We start from the raw sequence: 9,250 nt of genomic DNA on the forward strand, positions 1-9,250 counted from the left end.
CGGGACATCAGGACCCTGATCATTCACTGTGACACCCCAGCCCTCCAAGGGTACCCCCCGGAGACCATGTGATTCTCTCTCACTTCTTCCTTCCATGAGGCCTTTGCCCAGGTCTTAAGGTCTTGGCCAGAGGAACACCGGGGGTCTGGCCACAGATTCCCCTGTGGGCCAACGCAGGAACCCGAGCAGAACAATCCGTTAGTGAATTGAATGGAAATAAATGCTTTAGTTATAAAATGACCCCTGTACTCTGTAAGTTCCGAGTAAAAGGCCCTGTCACTGTTGGGACCTGCCAAATGACTTTGAATGCTCTTGCAAAGGAGGGACTCTTCCCAACCCCCATGCTGCCCCCCCCTTCCAGGATCCTAAAGGCCCAGACTGAGGAAATTCATGGAGGGGCCGGGTGGGGGGAGCTCATGTAGCTTTCCTAGCTCAGGGTCTTCAGAAGCACAGGCAGGCAATGGATTAGCTCAGCTCTGCAGAGTGAGCCACACGGTAGACACATTAGAAGCAGGGGTGTACACGAGACTCAGAATGTCCCTGCCAGAGGACAGGGACTATGGGTATTGGGTGAGCTGTGGTCAGGTGGTTGTGATGTGGGGCCTATGGACCCCCACTCAGCCACAGGTACAATCCCCTCACCCACACAGTGCTGTCCCATGCTGAGGGCTCAGACTTATTGTAAGTGGTTTTTGTGTGTGCGCGCAGTAGGAGGCGGCAGGAAGTGGTGTTCTGCAGATAAGTCTGTCAAAGAGGAGGGGGTATCCCAGGGACACCGCATCTCAGGACCTTTTCCTTTGTCTGCTGAGCATCTTTGAGGAGCCTGTCCAGTGGGGAAGACTAGGGCCACGGGCCACCAGCAAAAGGCCCCACGGTCAGCAAAGCCATTGTACCCAGCCTGTCCATCGTATCCGTTAGTCACCTGTCCATAGAGCAGAGGGAAGGAAGGAATTAGAGAAGAAAGTTGTCCCTGGGGTGAGAACAGCGGGATTGGCCACAGGGAAAGTCTTGGCAAGTTTCCCACCAAGCGGCCAACGGTGGCCCATTGGCCATCCCTTTATGCCCCCAAAGATGCCCAGCACGGATGGCAGCTGTCCCAGCACACAAGGTCACCTTCTGGTGAGAGCCGCCCTGATGCTCTGTAGATTAACTGTCTCCCCAGCCCACCTCCCCCACCCCCCACTCCAGAGCCCCACGAGGCCTGGCAGTCAGTGTTTCCGTCAGATGGCTTCCTGTCTTGAGCCACTAGGCTGGTGTCTTCTAACCAGCTCGCCTGCTTGCCCGCCCCCTAAAGCCCAGTGTGTTCCTGTAGAGCCCTGGGACTCCACAGATTTCCTTTCAGAATACGGGTGCTATCCAGACCCTCCGTCTCCTCTTCAGGGTATCAGACGGACATCACTGTGGCTGTCCTGGGTGTAGGTACTGTTCACTTCTCGATCATGGGACAGTGTCCTCCCCCACTTCTCCATGACTGCTCAGCAGGGAGTGGCAGACCCTGCTGCCAAGCGCCTTCCACTAAGGCTGCCCACTCACATGGGCACACAGCTTGGAGCTATCTGCTGCCTAGCTACTAATCCCTTCCTGGCTCCGCCTCCCCAAGCACCAGCTCCCACCTGCCCAGCATCAGGAGACGCTTCCGGCTGCTGGGCGCAGGCTTGTTTCTTGAGAAAAGAAAGCTGTCTTGTGAACCTAAGCCAGGGCACCATGGAAATGGGGCCAGCTGCTCTGGGACAGTATGCCTGGCAGAGTCACACAGGGCCAGACTAAGCAGGAGGAAGCTGTGCCACCCACTCCAGAAGCCCTGGTTGATGGTGATCAACAGGCCTGTTGCTGAAATGGTACTGAAAGTGTCTGGCTGGTAAGTTGGTAGAATGCTTGTCTGGAACGCACAAAGCCCCAAGTTCCATCCCCAGCACTGCATAAACCAGAGACGGTAACATGTGACTGTCAACTCAGTCCTGAGGAGATGGAGGCAGGAGGATCAGACGTTCAAAGTCATCCTCAGCTACTTAGTGAGTTCGAAGCCAGCCTGGGCCAAGCTAAACCCTGTCTCTGGGAGGGAAAAAAGTTACTGAGAAGTCATGGGCAAGACAGATCAATAGTGACATCCTTAGTGCTGAACCCACCGCCTCTGAGCAGATCTGACGCTTAGGCAATCTACTTAGCAGCTGGGCTTCATGCCCACCCTTTCCAGCATCTAGAGCACCACCCATTCTGACTGCCTGAGAGTTCTATGCTGCCCCCTTGTGGGCACTCACTAACCTTGCACCCCTCACAGATCAAAGGCTCTTCCCCAGAAATCTGGAAGCTCCCACCTCTGCAAAAGCACAGGAAAGACTCCCACTGGTTCTCAGAACCCTGTCATTCTTCCAGGGATGGTCCCCAGAGGAACCACCCAGCCAGGGAGGGGTACAAACACAAAAGATAGGATATAACCTACCTATTCCAGTCATTAACTAGGGCCGTGGGCCCCGGGAGGATGCTGTCGCTCACTGGGCCACAGCTTCCCATCTATAAAACAAGAACATCAGGCTGGGTGAGCCAGGCCTGGAAAGCCCTCTGTTCACCTCAGTCCTGCAAAGAGGACCTCAGAGTCACAGCTCCTGAAAGGGACAGCCTCAGTTTACCCCCTCCAGTGCCCACTAGAGCATGATCACTTTGGTGAGGCAAGCAAAGAGATGATCTGGCTTTGGCTCATAAGAGAAGGCTAGATGAGATGGGCTGTCAGGATGGGGAGGCCGTCTTAAAGGTGACAGGATGAGAGGAAGGTCACTCCAAGATGTAGCCACCCCAGCAGTTCAGCGCAAAGGTGTCTTGAGGTGTTGGGAGGCCTGGGTTGGTGTAAAAGCAGGGAAGACACATAGGGCATGGTGTTCCAGTCCAGCCACAGAGACTCGTGAATAGAGAGCCGCAGGACCGACATTAGCTTCTAGAAGAAGAGTCGGTTCAGCCATCAAACCAAAACTCCCCAGCCACCCCTGCCCTGGAAGAAAGAGCTGCCAAAAACAGCTCTTGTGACTGCAAGGGATTTCAGACCCTGCTGTTTACTTTCCACCACCAACACGGATAAACCAGCCTCACTTCAGCTGCTCGGGACAGTGTGGGTGGGGTTGTATAGTCTCTGGTTCATCTTTTTTCTTTTTGAAACAGAGTATCATATAGCCCAGGCTGGCCTCAGACTCACTGTGAAGGCGAGGATGACCATTATTAAACTTCCGATCCTCCTGCCTCCACCTCCCGAGTGCTGGGATTGCAGGCGTGCAGCACCGTGCCTGGTCTTTGCAATGCTGGGGATAGAAGCTGGGTCTTCGTGCACAGAGAGCAAGTGCTCTAACCCACTGAGCCACACCATCAGCCCATCTGCTTCTGATTGTAGCGGTGTACGTCCACACATGGGCATGCTTCACCAACCAGCCTTGACTCAGATTCCCAGCCAGTGACTGCTACCACAAAACAGACTGGAGAATGATCTTGGCCCCAGTCTGGTGTTTTTTGCCAGGAAATCAGGGTTGGGGTGTTGGTCATAGGAAAGGACTTTGGCCAAAGTGGGTTCAGAGTGTCGTCCCCCGACCCCCACCTCTTAAGCTCGTCTCAGGAGGTTGAAGCCTCAAGGACCAATAGCTGAACACATTATCCTATGTCAAGTGCCAAAATATTACTGCCCCCTCTTTGCTAGTGAGGAATGTGGCCCTCAGGGGGGGACTCCCCAGGCACCCCAGCCCGGCCTTTCACCTACAGCCTCCTTCTGCCTCCTAGCTAGAGTTTTGCAAGTGCTTGTATCACCCCCACTCCTGAGTGCCAAACTTGAGGATTCCAGGGCTCCTCTCCCCTTTTTCCAGGCCCCCTGAGTCAGAATTCCCCATCTGAACAGTGGGAGATTCCTCTGAGCTCTTCCCTTCCCCCCACCCTCACCCCACAACCCTATTAACCAACTGCGCCAAGTGTACAGAGCAGGACTTAGGGCGAAGCTTCACATCAGATAAGATGCCTGAGCCCAGACACAAACTAAGACCCTGGCAGTGGAGGAGGCAGCACAGACCCTCAGGAATGTACTCAGACTGGGCTAGGGTTTCAGAAATTTAAAAAAAAAAAAAAAAAAACCCACAGCCCCAGAGTCCAGTTGAGTCAAGTTCACAGCAGGATGACCGCCTCAGGAAAGCTGATCCTGGAAGACATCGGAACCTGATACTTCAGAGGGGCCCTGTGTCTCAGCCAGGACCACCCTGTGGAGACCCAAGCCTCCAATGCCACCACGCAGTCCTGCTTGCTACATACCTGGCCTGGTGCACCAGTGTAAGGCTGAGCAGGGCCTCTAGGTAACTCTGACCTTCAAATCCCCAGAGCCCACCTTCTCCGCCACCCAAACAGACAGGAAGCAGGTGGACAGAGGCACCTGGGGCTCCTCGAGGCCTGGAACTCCCTGCTGGGGAAAAGGGCTTCGGTAGGAGAAAGGAGAGCAAGGAGGACTGGCCGCCGGAAAACATCTCATAACCCAGGGCCGCACATACTCTGGGCCCTGCTGAGCCAGGAATTCTAGCATTCCACATGCCAAAAGACCCCAAGATTCTATGATCCGCCAAACTCAGTCTCCTAAGATGCCAGCGGAAGAGAGTGGTGTTCATGCGACGCCACACTAGGTGACTCTGTGCTAATTCTTGACATCTCAAGCCCGATGGTTCTCTGCTCCCCAAATATGGGGACCCTAGCAGGAAAAAAAAGCACAAAGAGAGAGAGGGAGAGAGAGAAGAGATGGGGACAGAGGAACCCAAGCACTAGAACAGCCCTCATCCTGGAATCTGGGTGGAGATGGATGCTAGGGACTACAGAACCTCCATTGGAGTGTGAGGTGGCACCGTCTCTAGGGAGACTCAGAAGAGCCCTCACCAGGCCTGACTCAAGAAGGCAGCCCAAATGTTCCAGCTTCCTCTTCAAAACCCTCACACAGGCCACACACTTGCTGGGGGCCTCTGCCTGGAAAGGGTCAGCTGGGGCAAGAGCTCCCCATACCAGGGAGGAAGCAGGAGGGTGGGTGGAGAAGCACCAGACTGCATTTCCTACAAACCTCCAACCAGGCTCCTTCCCTAGGACGCCTGCAGTTTTTGTGGCTGTCAGCATCTACTCCCTCCAAGGAGCCCTCTTGTCTCTTCCAGTTCTAGTCACTGCCCCCCAAAATGAGACCAGTTCCAAGCAGGGCTGTGAGTGGCCTAGAGCTCTGTGGTCGTCTGTCCGTCCTCCTTTCTGTGGACAGGGGACTCTGATGCCTCAGCAACTGACCCCCGGTGGACCTGGCAGGGACCCTCACTCACAAGCAGTCTCTGGACTCTGAGGAAGAGCAATGACTGCTTGGATTTCATCACAGCTGCTATTTCTTCAGTGCCAACAATGTACAGGGGCTCTGTGCATCACCGCTAGACACAGCCCTGCAACTCCGTGACAGGTGCAATAAAGACAGCTCAGAAAGGCAACATGCTGGCTCCCCCAGGTCACACAGCCAGCAAGAGGCCTTGGACCCCAGTACCACCCACCTTCCTCACTAGTCTCTGCTATCCCTGGTCCTCACTCGGCCCTCACCATGCTCAGCTCCTTTGGCAGATCCCAGCTCCCTGGGGGTCATTGCACTCTTTGCGTGGGCCCCGGCCCCTTCCCCCCCCCAGCTGCTATCAGAGCCAGAGAGGGCCATCTAGACCCTCTCCCCCACCTCCACCAGCCTGAGCTATACAGGCCACCGTTCTCAACCAGGGACTGGGTGTCTGGCAGATTTCACAGGACTGCCCTTTCCTCTGGTCAGTGTTGTGGGGTGGGGCTAGAAAGGGGTGTGGCTGGGGCTCCTCTAGACCCCACTCCTGTGACCAAGAAAGTCTCACCAGCTGCATCCAATGGCAACCCTGCCCCTGTTACTCCGATGTCTTTGTAGGAGTATTTTTAGCTGAACCTTTTTTTTTCCAAAATAAATGTGAATTGTAAAAATAAATTCTTGGGCTCAGTATTTTATTTCCTTTAAAGTTACCCAGGGAACCAAATGAGCATTCCCAGAAGCCTGAGTGGGATTCTGAAGTATGGTTAGGAGTTTGCCAGGGCTAAAAATGGAGTCTTGGGTTGAATTTGGCTTGGGTGAAGGCAGGGTGTCACCCAGAAGCAGTAACAAGATGCAAGGCTTGAACACTACTACCAGTTGTGTCCCCAGTGTCCCTGGAGAGATGACATAAGCAGCTAAGCCCTTGTGCCAGGTGCCTGTCTTGTCACGGTCACCAAACACCAGCGGATGGGGACACCTTTGAGGAAGGAGGAGCTGGTTTAACTCACGGCTCAGTTTATGGCCACTTGTCCACATTTCCTTGGGCAGAGCATCACAGCAGTGGGAATGTGTGTCTTGGGAGTTTTCCGGCCTTGTAACAGACAGAAGAGAAAGCAGCCACGGGATGGGACTATACAGCCCCCAAGGACAACACCTCCCAGTGATGGCTTCCTCCAGTGGACCCCACTTCTCTCAGTTCCACCACCTCGGATAATCATATTTTATTACATTTATATCTTTATGTTGGAAGTCAGAGGACAACTTACAGGAGTCAGTTCTCTCCTCCGTTACATGGGTCCCGGGACTTGAACTCAGGTCATCAGGCTTGGTGGCAAGCGCCTTTATCCACAGAGATGGCCCCTTGGCCTTCTATTCACATCCTAAGTCCATGAATGAATTAAATCATTCATTGGTTGGAGCCCTGTGAGCTATCGTATCTGGAAACAACCTTGGGCACACTATGAACTTCTGGACATCCTCAGTGCAGCAAGGTCCGGGTGGAGATTAGCCGTCTTGGCTTCGTTGCCAACTCTGTAAAATGGGCTGGTGACGTCTAACTCCTAGAAGATGGGTGATGATGAAGGGAGTGAGCACGATGAGGGCCTAGTGAGCAGGAACCCATAATGGCAGGGCCACATCGGTCACATGCAACTTCTGTGCCCACAACACGCCTCAGGCTGACATTCAGCCATGTCTGTCATGGAGATGTCAGGTAAAGGCTGTTAGAGGAGGGTTCTGTATCCCAACATATCTGGCAGATTCAAGGCTAAGATGGTCAGGATTCTGCCAAGCTGTGACTGCACCAAGGTCACAGTGTTGAATCTACCCTCTTCCCATGTGTTTTCAAGGGTGGCTTCCCACTCTGCAGAGAGCGTCTCTTGAGACCCCCTGCAGAACTGACCAGCACTTGCCTTCTGTTCTGGGGAACCAGAGGTAGGGCTGGGATGCCGGGCTGCCTAGTTTTTATGTCAATTTGACCCAAGCTAGAGTTATCAAAGAGGAGGGAGCGTCAGTTCAGAAAATGCCTCCATAAGATCAGACTGTAGGCCAGCCTGTAGGGCATTTTTCTTAATTAGTGGTCAAGGGGGAAGGGCCCAGACCATTGTGGGTGGTCCCATCCCTGGGCTGATGGTCCTGGGTTCTATAAGAAAGCAGGCAGAACAAGCATTCCCCCATGGCCTCTGCATCACCTCCTGCCTGCAGATACCCCACTCTGGCTTCCTTCAGTGATGGATTATAATGTGTAAGTGTAAGCCAGATTAACCCCATTCTCCACAACTTGCTTTGGTCATGGTGTTCCATCACAACAATAACAACCGTAAGACACGTTGGTACCAGGACAGTGGGGTTCTGCCCTGACGGACCTGACCATGTTGTTTGGGGGTGCTTGTGGGAGGACTTTCGAACTTTGGCCTGGAAGAGCCATCGAGTGTTGCAAGCTCAGTGGGCTGTTCTGTGGGAGCTCGGGAGATGAGACTCTTGAGAGCAGTGTAGAAGACGGCGGCCTGGCTTGTGGCACTTCAGAGGGAAGCAGAGACTCTAGTGGGCCATTTGTGTGAAGAATCCATGGCATCTGGTCATTTGGGGCTGAAGAATCAGCTGTGATCAACAAGAGAGCAGCATCACTGAGGCGAAGTCTTCTGGGAAGTGTTTCCTCAGGGTCAACACAGAAGCTGTTTCCAGAAGCGGCCCAGGTTGTAATTTCAGTTGGGTTTGGAGGAGAGGGAAGGGAGATATGCTATAATTATAATCTCAAAAAATACAAGAAATGAGTTTGTTGATTAAAATATGATAAAATTGGCTTTTCCAAATTAAAAAAAATAACTTTTTTAAAAAAAGTACTTAAAACTGGGCAGTGGTGGCACACGCCTTTAATCCCAGCACTCAGGAGGCAGAGGCAGGCGGATCTCTGTGAGTTCGAGGCCAGCCTGGTCTACAAGAGCTAATTTCAGGATAGGCTCTAAAGCTACAGAGAAACCATGTCTAGAAACCCCACCCCCCAAAAAATGAGAGGCTTTAAGGTAAGGATGCATAAATAATCAAGAGAAGGGATAGGAACATAGACATCAGCTCTCAACAGACAGGGAAAAAACAGTGGCGTGGTAGAAACATCCATCTAAACAGAAGGATTAAGGCTAGATCTTTACCTCACACCTGCTTGAAAATTAGTTCCAGGCTTATTAAAAGCACAGTATGAACAAGCAAAGCTTTATAGTTTCAGAAGACTACTTTCCATGTCTCTGTGCGTTGATGGAGCTAGAGTAACACCTCCCTGACCACCGACCCATTACAGTTAATACATAAGCTGCAGGCAGGCTCTTGGAGTGATTGCGCTTGTCAAAGGGGCCCTTTCTCTAATCGTGCCTCACAGCGTCAGTGGGTGTGTCAGTCAGGGTCCTCCAGAGAAACAGAACTGGCAAGATGTACATTGAGATTTATTCTATCTGGGCGGTGGTGGTGCAGCCTTTAATCCTCAGGAGGCAGAGGCAGGTGGTTCTCTGAGTTCTACACCAGCTAGTTCCAGGACAGGCCCCAAAGCTACAGAGAAACCCTGTCTCGAAAAACAAAAAACAAACAAAAAAGATTGGGGGGGGAATTGATTTATTCTATTTCAGGGAACTGATTTAGCATTTCCCCAGCAAATCCCTAATCTGTAGGATGACCGACCAGCAGCAGGCAGAAAGTCCCGGAGCGGGTATATGCCACTGACCATGGTGAGGCTATTCCCTCTCTAACCAACCACTTCATTTTCCTCTTAAGGCCCTTCACTACTAAATGAGTCCACCAGCTTACATAAACTACAATCTCTCGTGCAAAGTTTTACACTTTTGGCTTTGGGAAGGGAATCACCACCCAGCTCCCAAACAAATTACATACGGAGACTTATTCTTACTTATTAGTGCCAAATCTTAGCGTGGACTTGTTTCTTTCCAGCTTTTCTAACGTAAATTATCC

This window comes from Microtus ochrogaster, chromosome 10, assembly GCF_000317375.1.
Source record: "Microtus ochrogaster isolate Prairie Vole_2 chromosome 10, MicOch1.0, whole genome shotgun sequence".
NCBI classification, from domain to species: domain Eukaryota; kingdom Metazoa; phylum Chordata; class Mammalia; order Rodentia; family Cricetidae; genus Microtus; species Microtus ochrogaster.